The 17,842-nt window shown below is 43.7% G+C and overlaps 1 protein-coding gene and 1 long non-coding RNA gene across 5 annotated transcripts in view; one reads left to right on the top strand and one right to left on the bottom strand.

The window, feature by feature from the left end:
* Positions 1–2,563, top strand: part of LOC135090125 (hemicentin-1-like) — a 303,061-nt gene extending 300,498 nt beyond the window's left edge. For both annotated transcript variants that reach the window (XM_063986500.1, XM_063986501.1), the window contains exon 8: positions 2,132–2,563. The gene's annotated coding sequence lies outside the window, so the exon portion shown is untranslated. The remainder of the gene's footprint in view (positions 1–2,131) is intronic.
* LOC135090127 (uncharacterized) overlaps positions 1–17,842 on the bottom strand; it is a 183,977-nt gene extending 166,135 nt beyond the window's left edge. The window contains exons 1-4 of one of the 3 annotated variants that reach the window (XR_010261779.1): positions 17,367–17,842; positions 16,501–16,605; positions 14,572–14,646; positions 1,266–1,418 (exon numbers count right to left, since the gene is read on the bottom strand). This is a non-coding gene — a long non-coding RNA (uncharacterized LOC135090127). The remainder of the gene's footprint in view (positions 1–1,265; positions 1,419–14,571; positions 14,647–16,500; positions 16,606–17,366) is intronic. The other 2 variants (XR_010261778.1, XR_010261777.1) reach the window with 2 other exon arrangements.

The following is a 17,842-nucleotide window of genomic DNA, read 5'->3' as shown; positions in this document are numbered from 1 at the left end:
TTTTTTCATTTATTCCCATGTTTCCTTTCCACTTGGTTTATCGGCGTAATCCATCTCTTCTCATTCCTTCACTGTCTCAATACCACATCCCTTCCTAATTTATTCTATTTTTTTTTCTAACCACTAAACGCCCTTGGTCAGTGCCCCTCTTCCATCAAAAGAATAAAACTGAGTCATCTTCCAGCCAGCATATTTCTATTTATTTATTTATGCATTTCCATGTCTCCTTTCCATTCAGTATATCAACCCGGTCAATCTTCTCTCATTGCTTCACTGCTCCTTCCTAATTGAGTCATTCTCCAACCAGGATAACTTTTCCTCATATATATTCCCAAGTTTCCTTCCCACGCTTCCTTCCCACTCGGCATATCAGCGCAGTCTCTCATTTTTTCAGTCTCAATATCACGTCTGTACCCAAAATCCTCATTCACGCCCCACCACGCCGCACATTCTCCTTGCCGTGTTCTTTCCCCCGCACCCCCGGCAACCTTGACAGCATCATCTTTAACGGACTAAGTTTCACGCCCACAAAGCATTGCACTTCTCACACATGACTTGTCGCACAGGGAACCTTTCATGTGCAGGGTAAAGGTCCTCTCTCTCTCTCTCTCTCTCTCTCTCTCTCTCTCTCTCTCTCTCTCTCTCTCTCTCTCTCTCTCTCTCTCTCTCTCTCTCTCTCTCTCTCTCTCTCATAGCTAAAACTTACTGCACATCATTACAACTCTTTCTACACAGCGGCGCTAACTTCTACTTCGATCCCTACATCAATCTCAGCCATTTTACTTCTACCCCGCATAAGTCAAATATTTACACCTGCCACTCTCACTTCTTCCTCTCCTTTATGTAATTCATGGTCCTCGTATTATATATTTTTCCTTTTTTCCCCTAAGTCAGTCTCAGCCACCTTACCTCTACCTCGCTTGTCAAATATTTACACCTGCCACTCTCACTCTTTCCTCCCCTTGACAAATGCTTCATGGTCCTCGTATTTCTGACTTCATTTTCTTACTGCGGTATAAACAAAAGCGATCGTTTGTCAATACTTCCACGGTCAGGTTCCTTCGCTGTCACGGCTAATGAAGGAATGCACGTGCCAGCAACAGCCCTGTGATGAAGGGAGCAAACAGGCGGCCACAGCTGCTGCGCCTCACCATTATATCGCAGCATTATGCGTCGCCTTAACAAGACACCCTCTATAGTAGCACTTCCCGGGACTCGCCTGCACCCAAACAAATGACTGAACCCTCAACTGTCTACACACTCACCCAATACGACGCACCACAACACCAGGAGCTGCTAAGGGTCTTGCAGGCCTCACAACTGGCAGCATCACACCGCTTGCATCACAACTACAGACCACTTGGGCGGCTGCGGTGTTCAGCTCACGCCACACGTGTTGGTGCGACGGTGTTCGGCGACTGCAAGATATTCACCGCAGGGATGAGAGGCGGCGTCACATGCAAATTTACTTTTAAAATGCAAAAACACAAATGGAAAACCAGGAAACATTTAGGCTTCTATTCCGAAACGCTCTGAAAAGGACTATTTATAAAGGCCACAGAAATTATGAATTGGGTGTCTCATGGGTGTTTTTCCCGCTAATTCTCCAGAACCCTTGTTAAACTGTCAGTGGAATCGTGAAAAGAAAAAACGAACTTTTACTACATGTTTCAAGGAATCGAGATAAGACGACGAAACATTTCAGAATACACCCTTTAACTATACAATATACAAGAAGATTTACCAAGAACACATGAAAAGCGATATTAACTATTTTTACCTTTTCTTTTTATTCTCTCCCTTGGTATTATTAAATTTCCCGCAGGTGGGGATGACGCCCCGCGGGACACTGCTGCTCTAATCTTATTAGGATAAAGAAGCGACACCAACCCCACAAACTTTACTGATTAACGTGTGTGTGTGTGTGTGTGTGTGTGTGTGTGTGTGTGTGTGTGTGTGTGTGTGTGTGTGTGTGTGTGTGTGTGTGTGTGTGTATCTTGATTGCTGTGACGAGTAGGTAATAAGAAATGATGAAAATTAATCCTGATTCTCTCTCTCTCTCTCTCTCTCTCTCTCTCTCTCTCTCTCTCTCTCTCTCTCTCTCTCTCTCTCTCTCTCTCTCTCCCCCCAGACGAGGAGCCGCGGGCCATGCACCACGACGGGGCGCCCGGAAAGAGTGCAGGGGGATGCCACGCGCTGCCCTTGCTGCTGGCACTGCTCAGCCTCACCCTTAGATGATGGCACTCCACCACCTCCTCCACCTCCACCTCCACCTCCACCTCCACCTCCCCCACCACAGTCGCCTACACCTCTAAAATTTCACCTACAGCGTCTCCACCACAATTATTATAGATTATAACGTGTACATCAATCATTATCTCCTCCTCCTCCTCCTCCTCCTCCTCCATTAACTCCTTTCCACTAAGAAGGAAGAAAATTATAAAAATAGGCAAACTTTTGATCCAGTATAACAAGAATGCATTCTCTCTCTCTCTCTCTCTCTCTCTCTCTCTCTCTCTCTCTCTCTCTCTCTCTCTCTCTCTCTCTCTCTCTCTCTCTCTAATAGGCAATCAGTTCAATCCCTTCCTATCTTGCTTATGTCTCTCTTCCTTACTTTCTTCCATCCTCTCTATCCCTCCTCCTCCTCCTCCTCCTCCTCCTCCTCCTCTTCCTCTCAGGCAGTCTTCAGCTAGTCCTCCCGCATGAGATCACTATCACCAACATTCCTCCTCTTCCTCCTCTTCCTCCTCCTCCTCCTCCTCCTCCTCCTTCTCCTCCAATCTCAGCACTTTGGATATTCCTCCTAGCTTCGCTTCATCCTTCTCTTGAGTAAGATGTTAATTGAAGCAGGAAGGGAAGGAGGGAGAGGAAGAAGGAAGAGGGAGAAGGTGAGGAAAGGGAGAAGGAAGGAAGGGAGGAACGATTTACTCAGGAGGAAAAGAGGAAGTAGGGAAGAAAAGAAGAAAGAAAGGTCAGGAGGAAGAGGAAGAGGAGGGAAAAACGGAGGTAACGAAGGCGAGATGGAAGGGGCGAGATGGGAGGAAGGAAGGAAGAAGAGGGAAGAGAAAACTAGAGAAACAGAGAAGGAATAAAGAAGATGGGGAAAAGAGAGAAGGAAGGGAAGGGAAAAGAAAACAAGGAGAAAGGAGGAAGAGAGGGAAGGAATGAAGGAGGAGAGGAAGGAGGGAGGGAAGGAAGCAGACAAAGGAAGAAATTAGATGACAAGAAGGCAGAGGAGAAGAAATAAAAAGATCAAGGAAAATGGAAAGGAAGAGGAAGAACGAAAGGAGGAAGGAACAGCTTGTCAAAGAGGGAAGGAGGAAAGTTGAGAGAGAGAGAGAGAGAGAGAGAGAGAGAGAGAGAGAGAGAGAGAGAGAGAGAGAGAGGAGGGAACAATATAGACGCAGATCTAAAGGAAGCCAGTGAGTCTGTTGTGGGGACTCTCTCTCTCTCTCTCTCTCTCTCTCTCTCTCTCTCTCTCTCTCTCTCTCTCTCTCTCTCTCTCTCTCTCTCGATGACAAAATAATAGAGATGAACACTTTCAACACAGACACACACAGACAAAGACGCGCGCGCACACACACACAGACACACACACACACACACACACACACACACACACAATGTACGCAAGACACGTCCAGCAGGAGACATAAAGGTGCACAAGAGAGTCTCCGTACACATGAACGTACAAAAAGAACGTACACATTCCAAAGCTTGCATCACGTAGAGAAAAGATGTCAAAAGATACGAAACGTGAAATAAATGTGAAAAATGGGACGAAAGCTGAAGAAATGTGATGAAAAGTGGTGGAGTGAAGGAAGGTGTACGATAGGAAAGGAAAAAAATAAACAGAATCAAGGACAGTGAACAAATAAATTACAGAAAACGGGGAAAATAAGGACAAAATTGCAGTGAAATAAAAAAAAACGTAAAAAAAAATAGGTGACAAGAGAAAACGCGCGTCAATTTAAGGGACACTATCACAGAACATTTGTATACACATTGCCACTTTGATTTACTCTTATTTAGTTTTCTCCTCTCCTTCACCCGCCATGTTTGCTTCACATAGGTAAATGTTTAACTGCTGTATGTTCACTGGATGTTTATACTTGAACAGGACGCTTGCTTGGACTACGAAACTAACAAAAAAAAAGGTATATTATATAGTTTATGTATAAAAAAGAATAATATTAATAAAAACACACACCATACAACAAACACATACCAAAAATGTTTAGTATTAAAAGGACATCGTTTCTTGTAACCAGTCAAATAAATATATGCGGTTTTTTTTTATATAAATGGTTTGTTTTGCTTGAACTTTCCTTGTGTGTGCGTGTTCCGTTCGCCACACACACACACACACACACACACACACACACACACACACACACACACACACACACACACACACACACACACGTGATAATTGAGGAAACTAATATAGTCTTCAGGTGAAATTAATTAACCCTTGAGACAGGTGTGCTGGAGAGAGAGAGAGAGAGAGAGAGAGAGAGAGAGAGAGAGAGAGAGAGAGAGAGAGAGAGAGAGAGAGAGAGAGAGAGAGAGAGAGAGAGAGAGAGAGAGAGAGAGAGAGAGAATATTATGACGAGTTCCGGGTTCATGAAACGTAAAGTGACAAAGTAAGAAATTAAGGAAAAAAGACAAAAGGAAAAAAATATAACGCAACAAAGGAGAAGAAAGTAATTTAACGGAGAGAGAGAGAGAGAGAGAGAGAGAGAGAGAGAGAGAGAGAGAGAGAGAGAGAGAGAGAGAGAGAGAGAGAGAGAGAGAGAGAGAGAGAGAGAGACCCAATTACTGTATTTCTTGTGTCTTCCTTTAATATCGTTGTCAGTTTCTCTTTTGCGTTATCTTGCTCTGCTTCCCTCTTTTATTGCTTATTCCCCTTGTTACATCCCCATTTGATTAACTACCATCTTCCTTTTCCTTAATACTACTCTCTCTCTCTCTCTCTCTCTCTCTCTCTCTCTCTCTCTCTCTCTCTCTCTCTCTCTCTCTCTCTCTCTCTCTCATTCCATAGCCTTTACGTTGTCAATCATGTTTATTCGTCTTGTTTCGTAATTTCATTCAGTTTTCGTTTCCATGCATAGTCTTTATCTGTCCCTTCATTCCCTTCTTTCACTTTCGAAGAATATACTAAGTACATCTCCTCTCTCTTCATTTCTTTTCTCGCTTCTTTCCTTCCTTCATTCACTCCTCTCCCTTTCCTTCCCTCCATCCCCTTCTCTCTCTCTCTCTTTCTCTTCCTCCTTTCGTTTCGTACATTCCTCTCCTTCCCTCCATCTGCTCCTCTCTCTTTCTCTTCCTCCGTTCCTTCCATACATTCCTCTCCCTCCCTCCATTCCTTCCTTTCATTATCACTCCCTTCTGTACCATTCTTATCGATTTTTCCTTGTCTCCATTCCTTTCTTTTATCTTTCCTTTCATTATCTCCCATATCTTCCCTTTTTTTCTTCCATCCCTCCCCTTCCCTCTTCTTACTTACCTCCAGGCCTTTCCCCTCCTCCTCCTCCTCCTCCTCCTCCTCCTCCTCCTCTTCCTCCCTCTCCATACGTTCTCCCTCCTTTTCTTTCCTACAAAGCAAACCTCTCAAAACATCGACTTTCAATTTGAGAGAGAGAGAGAGAGAGAGAGAGAGAGAGAGAGAGAGAGAGAGAGAGAGAGAGAGAGAGAGAGAGAGAGAGAGAGAGAGTAAAAAATCAGTATAAAAATGACGTAACGAAACTGAAAAATCTGAAAAATTTTAACAATCTCTCTCTCTCTCTCTCTCTCTCTCTCTCTCTCTCTCTCTCTCTCTCTCTCTCTCTCTCTCTCTCTCTCTCTGGTCGTGTATAAACTTCCCTAACTTGATAATGAAAGAAAACGAGATTACCTAAGAGTGGCTTGGTATGGTGGGAGTAACTTTAAACTTCTTTCCTCCCACTCAGTCCACGTTGGTTATCAGGCGTCTGGGAGAGCTAATGTACTGCTGTTTTCCCCTCCTTCCAGTCCCCATACACACACGTACTTTGAATAATTAACAACTCTCTCTCTCTCTCTCTCTGTCTCTCTCTCTCTCTCTCTCTCTCTCTCTCTCTCTCTCTCTCTCTCTCTCGCGTCCCTTAGTTTAGTCAAATTTTTACTTTTCTTCTTTTTTCCCTCTTTTTAGCTCATCCTTTCCACCATCCTTGACTAATATTAATCTCTCTCTCTCTCTCTCTCTCTCTCTCTCTCTCTCTCTCTCTCTCTCTCTCTCTCTCTCTCTCTCTCTCTCTCTCTCTCTGGTTTTTCTTTTCTACTGATGATGCAGAATTCTTGTTAAAATATCACAACATAGTCATAAACACTCTTGAAAACACTGTTAACTTCCATTATGGCCTGTCACAGTAAGTCAAGATAAGACACTGAAACTTAAAAGGAATAGCTCTCTCTCTCTCTCTCTCTCTCTCTCTCTCTCTCTCTCTCTCTCTCTCTCTCTCTCTCTCTCTCTCTCACCGTGTTCTGAAGTGGCAATCTTGCAGCAAAACACGTTCAATCTCACAACAATGACAAACTAAACAAAAGCTAATCGCAATATCAACACAGGAGGGAATACAAGACCCTGGATTCGTCTGTATTGACACTCCCATCCCGCCCTCCTCTTCCCCTCGCCGGCTTATGATCGCCAGCCCCGCCAGACAGAACAAACAAATGACGAGCGCTGCTGACAAGAGAATACGAGGGTGGTGGAGAAAAATAATAAATTGGTATTTCATTGTCTTGTTGATGACTCTTCCCCCTGCACCTGCGAGAGAGAGAGAGAGAGAGAGAGAGAGAGAGAGAGAGAGAGAGAGAGAGAGAGAGAGAGAGAGAGAGAGAGAGAGAGAGAGAGAGAGAGAGAGAGACCAGACAGACAGCCAGGCAGGAATACATACATACATACATACATACATACATACATACATACATACATACATACATACATACATACATACATACATAGACACACACATACACACACACACATTTTAGTCAGCCGGCCAGCCAGCCAGCCAGACACACACATACAAAAACAAGACAACCAGACAGTAAAAAAGACAGACACAGACAGACAGACAGACAGACAGGTACACACACACACACACACACACACACACACACACACACACACACACACACACACACACACACACACACACATATTCAAACAAAAATATAAACAGCCAAAGAGACAAACACCGATCGACATAGACTGTTTTACACACACACACACACACACACACACACACACACGTTTTCATTTTTCTCCGTGAATTTATGGGAGTTATCAAGCATCAGAGAGAGAGAGAGAGAGAGAGAGAGAGAGAGAGAGAGAGAGAGAGAGAGAGAGAGAGAGAGAGAGAGAGAGAGAGAGAGTCAAAAAGAGCCAGACAACAGAGCCACCCTAACGTCTCGCCTCCCTCAGGTCAATTTAATTAGCTGCGCCCCTTCCTGTACACTCCCACACCCGAATCCATTACCTGCTGTGTATCTTTACCTGATTACACCCAATTAAAGGTATGGCAACTTCTACCTCTCTCTCTCTCTCTCTCTCTCTCTCTCTCTCTCTCTCTCTCTCTCTCTCTCTCTCTCTCTCTCTCTGGACCCTTGATAATGATTAAGGAACCCAAGGTAATAATCGGCGTATTAGAGAGAGAGAGAGAGAGAGAGAGAGAGAGAGAGAGAGAGAGAGAGAGAGAGAGAGAGAGAGAGAGAGAGAGAGAGAGAGAGAGAGAGAGAGAGAGAGAGACCTTCACAATTCCCTAACCACTCAAGACATTCAGAGCAAGGAGACGCACAGGAGAGAGAGAGAGAGAGAGAGAGAGAGAGAGAGAGAGAGAGAGAGAGAGAGAGAGAGAGAGAGAGAGAGAGAGAGAGAGAGAGAGAGAGAGAGAGAGAGAGAGAGAGAGAGAGAGAGAGAGGGGCAATGAGAGGATAGGGCCAGGGATGGATAGATAAGATGCGAGGGCTGGTGAGGACGAGAGAGAGAGAGAGAGAGAGAGAGAGAGAGAGAGAGAGAGAGAGAGAGAGAGAGAGAGAGAGAGAGAGAGAGAGAGAGAGAGAGAGAGAGAGAGAGAGAGAGAGAGAGAGAGAGAGAGAGAGAGAGAGAGAGAGAAATAGCATTGAATTCCCTGTCGTAGTGAGTCCCCAGCGTGAGGCGCCTTAGGGGAGGGCCGAGGCCTTCTGCGGCGAACAGCCTGGAGGAGGAGTGGGCAAGGGAAATATCTAGGGGAAGGGAATGTCCATGTGCGTGTGCGTGTGTGTGTGTGTGTGTGTGACTGGTTTGTTCTCTGTCTCTGTGGCTGGCTGGCTGGCTGGCTGGCTGGCTGGCTGGCTGGCTCTCTCTCTCTCTCTCTCTCTCTCTCTCTCTCTCTCTCTCTCTCTCTCTCTCTCTCTCTCTCTCTCTCTCTCTCTCTCTTTCCTACACAAGCGCGCTCGCGTGCGTGCGTGCGTACGTACGTACACACACACACACACACACACACACACACACACACACACACACAAACCACCACCACGACCACACTCATCTTCAGCCTCTATGGTTCCTTTGCAGTACAGAGACCCACCCTAACACACACACACACACACACACACACACACACACGATGTCTTCCAATTAGAAACAGATACAGTCACACGCCACATAGAGAGGGGACGAGATAGAGAGGGGACGAGATAGAGGAAGCGAGGTATAGAAGGGAAACGTACAGATCGGTAAGGGTAAAGAAGGAAATGGTACAGAGAGGAAGGGGAAATGGTAGAGAAAGCAAGGTACGGAAGGAAATGGTACAGGGAGCGACGTAAAGAGGAGAAAGGTACAGAAAACGAGGTGCAAAGGAGAAAAATAGGTGCAAAGGAAAAAGGTACAGAGAAAATTAGAGAAATCGAGGTACAATAGGAAAAGATACAAAAAAGATAAGAGAAAATGGTACAGGGGGCTAACTACACCTACAGAAGAGAAAAATACAGAAGGAAATGGTACAGGGATATGGTACAGAAAGCGAGGTACAGAAGACAAAAGGTAAAGAGTAAATGAGAAACAGCATGCGAGGAAAGAGACGGAGAGTGTGGCAATGAATGATGAAAGGGAATACATTTTTTGAGAGAGAGAGAGAGAGAGAGAGAGAGAGAGAGAGAGAGAGAGAGAGAGAGAGAGAGAGAGAGAGAGAGAGAGAGAGAGAGAGAGAGAGAGAGAAATTTCGGAAGACAGTAGTTAATTAAGTGGGGAATTAAGAAGAGGAAAGAAGAATAAAATAAGGAAGAGTAAAACAGAGAAGGAATACAATAAAGGAAAGGAGAAAGTGTCAACATTATTAAAGAAAGAAGTAGAGTAATTGGATAATCTTTCTCTTTATTTCACACCTCTTATTTACTTTATTAATCTGGCTTATACATTCATCCCATTCACTAATCTTGTCGAGTTGTTGTTGTATTACATTATGTGTCAATGCGCTGAGAGAGAGAGAGAGAGAGAGAGAGAGAGAGAGAGAGAGAGAGAGAGAGAGAGAGAGAGAGAGAGAGAGAGAGAGAGAGAGAGAGAGAGAGAGAGAGAGAGAGAGAGAGAGAGAGAGAGAGAGAGAGAGAGAGAGAGAGAGAGAGAGAGAGAGAGAGAGGACTATACACAAAGAAATAAAACCAAACATGAAACTAGTACAAAAAAAAAAAAAAAAAAACGAAAAATCAGTCCTTTAATTAACTCCAATACATTTTAACCTTTCGCTATCATTAGGGAAACAAAATCCGTCCCCCTCCCTCCTGACGCCATCCACAACGTTAATTACTTCCACAGATTCCGGCTTTCCAGTTGCGCCATCCTAACAAACTCCAGTGATTAGCCTTACAAGACCCCACAGCGTATCGTATCCTTCCCTCCTCCCTCCCCTCCTGCACCCGGTCCTTCCCTGCCCATCCCTGCCTCTCGAACACTTCTCCAGCACACTCTGTCTCACACTAATGTACTCCGGGCCACTCCAACACGCTACTAATGCACTTTTTATTGTCTCTAAGGATGCCTGGCCGAAGCTACAGAGTTGGAGCAAGACAGCACTTACCCACCCACCCACCCCCTCTCTCCCTCTCTCTCTCTCTCTCTCTGTTACTGTCTACACACCGTCTGCAATTACTGTGTGTGTGTGTGTGTGTGTGTGTGTGTGTGTGTGTGTGTGTGTGTGTGTGTGTGTGTGTGTGTGTGTGTGTGTGTGTGTGTGTGTGTGTGTGTGTGTGTGTGTGTGTGTGTGTGTGTGTGTGTGTGTGTGTGTGTGTGTGTGTGTGTGTGTGTGTGTGTGTGTGTGTGTATGGAAAGGTACACAACGATGACCCTTAAGAGAGAAGACGAAGGATAAGGAAGACTATGAGGAGGAGGAGGAGGAGGAGGAGGAGGAGGAGGAGGAGGAGGAGGAGGAGGAGGAGGAGGAGGAAGTATGGTATGGACCAGGAAGAGAGGTACATGGAAAGGAAGAGGAAAAGGAGCAAGAGCAAAAGAAAGAGAGGAGGAAGAGGAAGAGAGAAGGAAGTGGCACAGAGAAAGCACAAGAAAAGGAAGGCAACACAGGAAGCAATGCAAATAACATAGAGATAAAACCGAAACAGAAATTAAGGAACAAGGAAACGGAAGCAAAAAAATGGGAAGAAAATGAAAGAAAACAAGAAAATGTACAAAATAAAGCATAAAAAATAATAAAAGAAGATTAAGAAGAGAAAACACACAAGCGATATAAAAGAAGGACGAAAAGTGAAGAATAAGATAAAAACGAAAAAAAAAGAAAGAAAAAAAGAAAAAGTATATAAAACAAGCATCAGAAAAATAATTAATACAAGAAGATAAAGAGGCAAAAACACACAAACGATACAAAACAAGACGAAAACAAAAGAATAAAAAGCAAACAGAGAAAATTAACTAAGAAGAGGATTGTTCCCAAGTTCTCCTGTTCTTGAGCAAATTTCCTGACGTAATAACAAGATTAAGATTCTAAATAAGAAGTCATCCTCTGAAATCCCTCGAGTTACATAATTAGAGAATGGAGACGCTCTCTCTCCCCCCGACTCCTCCCCACTCAGGCACCGCTGCATAATGGGAAGGAGGAGGAAGAGGAGGAGGAGGAGGAGGAGGAGGAGGAGGAGGAGGAGGAGGAGGAGGAGGAGGAGGAGGAAGACGAAGAGAAGTGGAGGAGGATCACGAGTATTAATTGCAATATAGAAGAAGTAGTAGTAGTAGTAGTAGTAGTAGTAGTAGTAATCATGTTGTTAGTGCTAGGACATTAGAGAGCTTTAAGAGAAGAATAGACAGGTTTATGGATGGGGATAATAGATGGAAATAGGTAGGTATATTTCATACAGGGATTGCCACGTGTAAGCCTCGTCGCTTCTTGCAGCTTCCCTTATTTCTTATGTTCTTATGTTCTTGTAGTAGTAGTAGTAGTAGTAGTAGTAGTAGCGGTAGTAGCAGTTACTGGTGTATACAAAACAAAAATAAAACAGACAAAAAGAAAAAAGAAGTTAGACTATTAACAAGAAACGAAATAAAAGGCACAAAACCACACACTTCACAATGCAAGGGAGGCAGGCAGCAAGGAGCCACCAGGCACACACGCGGCGTGGGGTGAGGACCAGCAGTGTCGTGTGGGAAGAACCTCCTCACACAGACCATGGAGGGACACTTAGCCACGAGTATTCCCCTGAGCATTAGAGATAGAATATTTGATCTTTTCCCTGATATGTAAAGTGCTGCCTCTGCCTCCCTCACTCAGTCACTGCTGCCTCTTAGTCACTGCACCACTACACGCCGCACAGTCCGGGAACCAAGGAGGCAACACAGTGAGTCTATTTCTGTCTCTACCGCCTGAAATACGCATCATATGCATAACAGGTGCTACTGTCGCTGCTGCTGTTGCTGCTACAACTACTGCTGGTGGTGCTGCTGCTGCTACTACTATAACTACTACTGATAATAATGATGATAATTATGATAAAAGAAAGAAATTCAGAAAAGAAAGAAGAAGCATAACAGGAGGAGGAGGTGAAGGAGGTGGCGAAAGGAAGAAGAAGAAGAAGAAGAAGAAGAAGAAGAAGAAGAAGAAGAAGAAGAAGAAGAAGAAGAAGAAGAAGAAGAAGAAGAAGAAGAAGAAGAAGAAGAAGAAGAAGAAGAAGAAGAAGAAGAAGAAGAAGAAGAAGAAGAAGAAGAAGAAGAAGAAGAAGAAGAAGAAGAAGAAGAAGAAGAAGAAGAAGAAGAAGAAGAAGAAGAAGAAGAAGAAGAAGAAGAAGAAGAAGAAGAAGAAGAAGAAGAAGAAGAAGAAGAAGAAGAAGAAGAAGAAGAAGAAGAAGAAGAAGAAGAAGAAGAAGAAGAAGAAGAAGAAGAAGAAGAAGAAGAAGAAGAAGAAGAAGAAGAAGAAGAAGAAGAAGAAGAAGAAGAAGAAGAAGAAGAAGAAGAAGAAGAAGAAGAAGAAGAAGAAGAAGAAGAAGAAGAAGAAGAAGAAGAAGAAGAAGAAGAAGAAGAAGAAGAAGAAGAAGAAGAAGAAGAAGAAGAAGAAGAAGAAGAAGAAGAAGAAGAAGAAGAAGAAGAAGAAGAAGAAGAAGAAGAAGAAGAAGAAGAAGAAGAAGAAGAAGAAGAAGAAGAAGAAGAAGAAGAAGAAGAAGAAGAAGAAGAAGAAGAAGAAGAAGAAGAAGAAGAAGAAGAAGAAGAAGAAGAAGAAGAAGAAGAAGAAGAAGAAGAAGAAGAAGAAGAAGAAGAAGAAGAAGAAGAAGAAGAAGAAGAAGAAGAAGAAGAAGAAGAAGAAGAAGAAGAAGAAGAAGAAGAAGAAGAAGAAGAAGAAGAAGAAGAAGAAGAAGAAGAAGAAGAAGAAGAAGAAGAAGAAGAAGAAGAAGAAGAAGAAGAAGAAGAAGAAGAAGAAGAAGAAGAAGAAGAAGAAGAAGAAGAAGAAGAAGAAGAAGAAGAAGAAGAAGAAGAAGAAGAAGAAGTAAAAAAAGGAAGAAGGAAGAAGTAAAAAAAGGAAGAAGGAAGAAGTAAAAACGAAGGAAGAAGGAGGAAGAAGTAAGAAAGAAAAAGTAAAAAGAAGGAAGAAGAAAGAAAGAATGATAATACGTACTACTAGCTCTACTATTAATCTCTTACTACTACCACTAATCTACTAGCACTACCACTACAACTACTACTAGTGCTAACGGGACCCAGGTATAGGTAAGTAGATAGGTAACGCTGCATAGGTGAAGTTAAATTAGATTAGGTTAGATAGGACAGAGTGAAGTACATTATATCCTGCTTCAATTCAGTGGTGTTTCTAAGCGACGCCCTCACACTTGTGCATTTGACCGAGGACACACACCCATAACTGTTATCTCCTGTGATCTCCTGTACCCCCGCATTGGCCATTCCAGCCTGCCATCCGGCCCGCCATAGAGCTGCAGTGTCAGATCAAATTGTGGGAAACAGGTTACTAAAGGGGAGGGACAAGCGGAATCGAGAGTGTGGTGACGTCGGCTCGTATTCTGAAACGCTCTGGGACACGACTGTTTGCAAAGGCCATATATATATTTTTTTAAACGAAAACGGGATACAGAAAATAAAAACGGAGGCATTTCTTTTCTGCGACAACCTAACCTACCCATTCACAAGACGTGCTGGTGCAATGGAAAGCTGATGAAGGAACACCTGATGCCCCAACATCCCTCACTGACAACCTCTATTGGCATCTACTGCGGGAAACAAGAAAATAATAAGACTAGAATCCGACAAGACGAGGACAGTGAGTGAATCCTTTACCAAATCCCACCAATCCAGAACTCTAACCTTTCCTTGCTCTAGTCACTTTTTGTCACCATTCAAAGCACTGTAAAAATTGTTTGCAAGGCCACACAGGAAAAAGAATATACGATAGACTAACTCTCGACTTTTTTTTTCTTTTAGACAGCAAAAATATTGAGAGAGAGAGAGAGAGAGAGAGAGAGAGAGAGAGAGAGAGAGAGAGAGAGAGAGAGAGAGAGAGAGAGAGAGAGAGAGAGAGAGAGAGAGAGAGATACTCGTATTTAGACTTCCAACTTTTTTATTTATGCTTTTTAGACTAAAGAATGATTCACGAGGCTATACTTCAGAACTGTCTAATGGCTGTAAAGAAAAAATATATATATATATCAATGACATACGGCAACACACGTACATCATCAAGGAGGCAGAGAGTGAGGCGCAACTGGGAGTCTAATGCATACGTGGCCAACAGGACAACGAGGCACGTGGTGTAAAGAAAGTGAACACGTGGTGGAAATGCGAGTGAATATTTAACAGACTTGGTCCGACTTGCATCTACGTATTGAAGGAGTGAGTGGTGGTGGTGGTGGTGGTAGGAGGAGGAGGTAGGAGGAGGAGGAGGAGGAGGAGGAGGAGGAGAAAGAAGTAGTAGTAGTAGTAGTAGTAGTAGTAGTAGTAGTAGTAGTAGTAGTAGTAGTAGTAGTAGTAGTAGTAATCTTTTTTCTCTTTTACTATGTTGATGTTTATGAGACAGAATAGAGAAGGAATTAGAAAACAAACACCAAGACAAAAGATGACATTTCCCCCACCTACTGTCAGGATGAAAACGTGTCGCGCTGAGGCGGTGGCGAGGCCCCCGGCACAGTCTGGCCAGGCACGTGTAGCTTTACCAGACGAGTGGAGGCAAAGAGAGACCAAACATCTGATTAACTTGCCGCTTCAGGACACGTGAACTCAATAACACACACACACTCAAACATTTTCGTGTTTTATAACGTGAACATACCGACTAATATTCCTTACCAGAAATTATTTGTAACATACGAGGTCATACGCGTAAAAACACCTGGTACCTTATACTAAATATAGAGACTAATTCATTACTGGGAGTCGGTGGTGTTCAGAGGTGTGTGTGCTGGGGCATTACCTTGTTTTAACCACGTTTTAACCTGAGTGCATGCAGTGAAGTAAGAGGAGGAGGAGGAGGAGGAGGAGGAGGAGGAGGAGGAGGAGGAGGAGGAGGAGGAGGAGGAGGAGGAGGAGGAAGAGGAGAGCATTTCTTAACGAGTAATATCACCTCTAAGGAGTGAATGTATGTGCGCATATGCAGGAAAGACGCTATAATTAAGGGGAGAAAGAAGAAGAGAAGGAAAAATAGTATGATTACAGGGAAGAAGATAAGAAGAGGATTATGATTAGAAAAGGAAAAGAAGGAAGAAGAGTATGGCTATAGGGAGAACGGGGAAGAGATGGAAGAGGAGTATGATTAGGGAGAAAAAGCAAAAGAGAAGGAAGAGGATTATGATTAGGGGGAGAGAAGAGATGGAAAAACAGTATGATTATGGGAGGAAAGAAGAGAAGGAAGGAGAGTATGATTCGAGGGAGAAGAGGAAGAAGAGGAAGAGTGTATTCCCTTCGATATAATCCCTAATGGGTTAATCTGGATATCACGTCCGTGTTACATACAAGCACGAAACTCACTTGTCATGTAGAAGGTTCAGTGACCTCATCGTAAACGTTAAAAAAAAAAATGTGGGGCACGTGTCCAGTAAGGCTGTAATAGCACTCGAGAGCGTGGAGAAATTCGATATTTTCTCAGTCCCAGCGAGCTCTGCACCAATCAAGCGTAAACACTAAAATGATTTTTTAACTAGGATTTGTGGGGTAGCGGCATATTAGGATTTCATGGTATCTATACAGCTGGTCCCTCCAATCACGCGCTGCCACTCGTGAGGCCATTCGTGAGGCCACCAATTACGACTTCCCACGATAGGTTCAGTTACATTTTTCATTCGTTTTAGAGACGTGTCAGGCGTTCTGATAGAGGCTCCCTGTCATTCGTTAATATGGCTACCCAGTGGAGGAAGGTGAAGCGAACAGTGCCAGTGTTCAGCAGGAAAAAAAAGTCACTAAGATATTTAGCAACAGCAATGGTTAAGATGTGATATACAGACATAAGGCAGAGGTTCCATGTGTTTATCAAGGAAGCCACCACGCTGTACCCACCTCCATCGCCCTGAGAATTTCCGCACCACACAGGTAAGGCATAACGGTATCATTTTTTAGGTGTCTCGTTAGGTTAAATTATGCTGTGTTAGGTTAGGTTATGCTAGGTTAGGGTTATGCTAGGTTAGGTTGGATAAGGTTAGGTTAGATTAGGTTATACTATGTTAGGTTAACGTCCTAGCTGAGGGAAGGTCCAGGAGGAAGCGCAGCCCCACCGGTTAGGTTAGGTTAACGCCCTACGGGATGAGGGGGAGGAAGGGTCTAGTGGCTAGGATAGGTTAGGGAAATTCGAAATATTACGGTAATTTCCTTAGATTTTTTGAGCGCCTTATTTCACTTATTTTTCATCCCCTCCGGAAACCCCAGAATCCCCACAGGCCCTCCAAGCTTGTTTTGAGGGGTTATGGGGGCTGGGGGGAGTCTGACTTCTTAGCAAGAAATACTCCCTAATGAGTGCGCGCGTGTAGAGAACACAACATGATCACGTAATATAAACAAGGCACTTGAGTCACCTGTGTGTGGGGGAGGCGGCAGGGCAGGAACAAGGGGGCGGGGCAGGGGAAGGCTGGCACCTCACCTCACCGTCTGCCGCCTCTGCGCACCACAGATCACGTCCCCTGCGGGGGAAAACAATAATTAGTAGCTTAAGTTTATTGCAATACAGACGCTATATGATCTTATTCTTACAACGCCCTAATCTATTCAATGCTGCAGTCAACTCCCAGACTTAATCCACTTCCCTTTGGTTACGTATAATGAATAGTGTTGAGTGACTAACGAGATGATTCATAACCCCTTGGTAACGATCTTCTACCAGCGTTGTATACAGGGAGCGGCATTTATGAGTGATATTTTTCCTCTTGCCGCCTTCCGTAATACATATAAGTATCATTCTTAACTTGATGAAGGTCCTCTGATGACATGGAATATGACGTTGCTGCTGCCGTAACAAGAGTTGAGTCATCAATAACTCATCACTAACTGCTTAACAACCATTCTCTTTTCCTTATAGGGAATATCTAATTCTAGGCAAAATCCTCACATTCAGTAATCAGGATAGGACAAGAAGCAATTATATGTTTGATCAAAAAAAGAGATAAGAAGGAACTGGTTCCCTGTTTAAAGTGGCAAATTAATGGATTTATTTAGTAACCGGGTTGTTTGAGCTGAGTCATTAGAGAGCTTTGGAAAAAAAAAAAAAAAGGCTAATCTAATGACGAGCATGATATGCGGAAATAGGTAGGCATGTTAGGTTAGGAACTGGCAGGTTATGCAGGAACTGGCACGTGTAAGACTGGCGGCTTCTTGTAGCTTCTCTTAGTTTCTTATGTTCTAATAACAACTAAGCTATAAGTACAAGCACAGCCATCACAGTTACCTCAAGCATGTTTCCTTTCCTCCTCTCACGGCCGCGTCTCACAAAACCATTGCGTACACTGTAAAAATTCAATTACAGTCAGCCATCCTACAACCCCGCGCGTTGAAGATAACTGGTGGAATGAAGGTAAGGTTGGGGACGCCACCCTCACCTCTCGTTTTCTTTCCTCTACCCCCCCTGACGCTTCCTATTGGTTCTGCATTACGTCATATCATTGGTCTACGCATCCACGCTAATAACATTTAAACAACATTTTCTTTAGGTTCGGAAACCCTAAATCTTGAGGGAATAAGAATAATGAACGAAGGAACACAGAGGAGGTGACGAGAGGGAAGAAAAGTGATAGAACATGAGAGTGGAGAGAAGGCAACAAGACAAGTGTCACGTGACCAACTACCACTGCTTAGCGTCACGTGATCCCCCCACTCTACCCCTCCCTCTTCCGTTTTCTATGTTAAGCAGCGTCCACATCGGCT

Source organism: Scylla paramamosain, chromosome 34 (assembly GCF_035594125.1).
Source record: "Scylla paramamosain isolate STU-SP2022 chromosome 34, ASM3559412v1, whole genome shotgun sequence".
Classification (NCBI taxonomy): Eukaryota; Metazoa; Arthropoda; class Malacostraca; order Decapoda; family Portunidae; genus Scylla; species Scylla paramamosain.
This window is presented reverse-complemented; position numbering and strand designations above follow the sequence as displayed.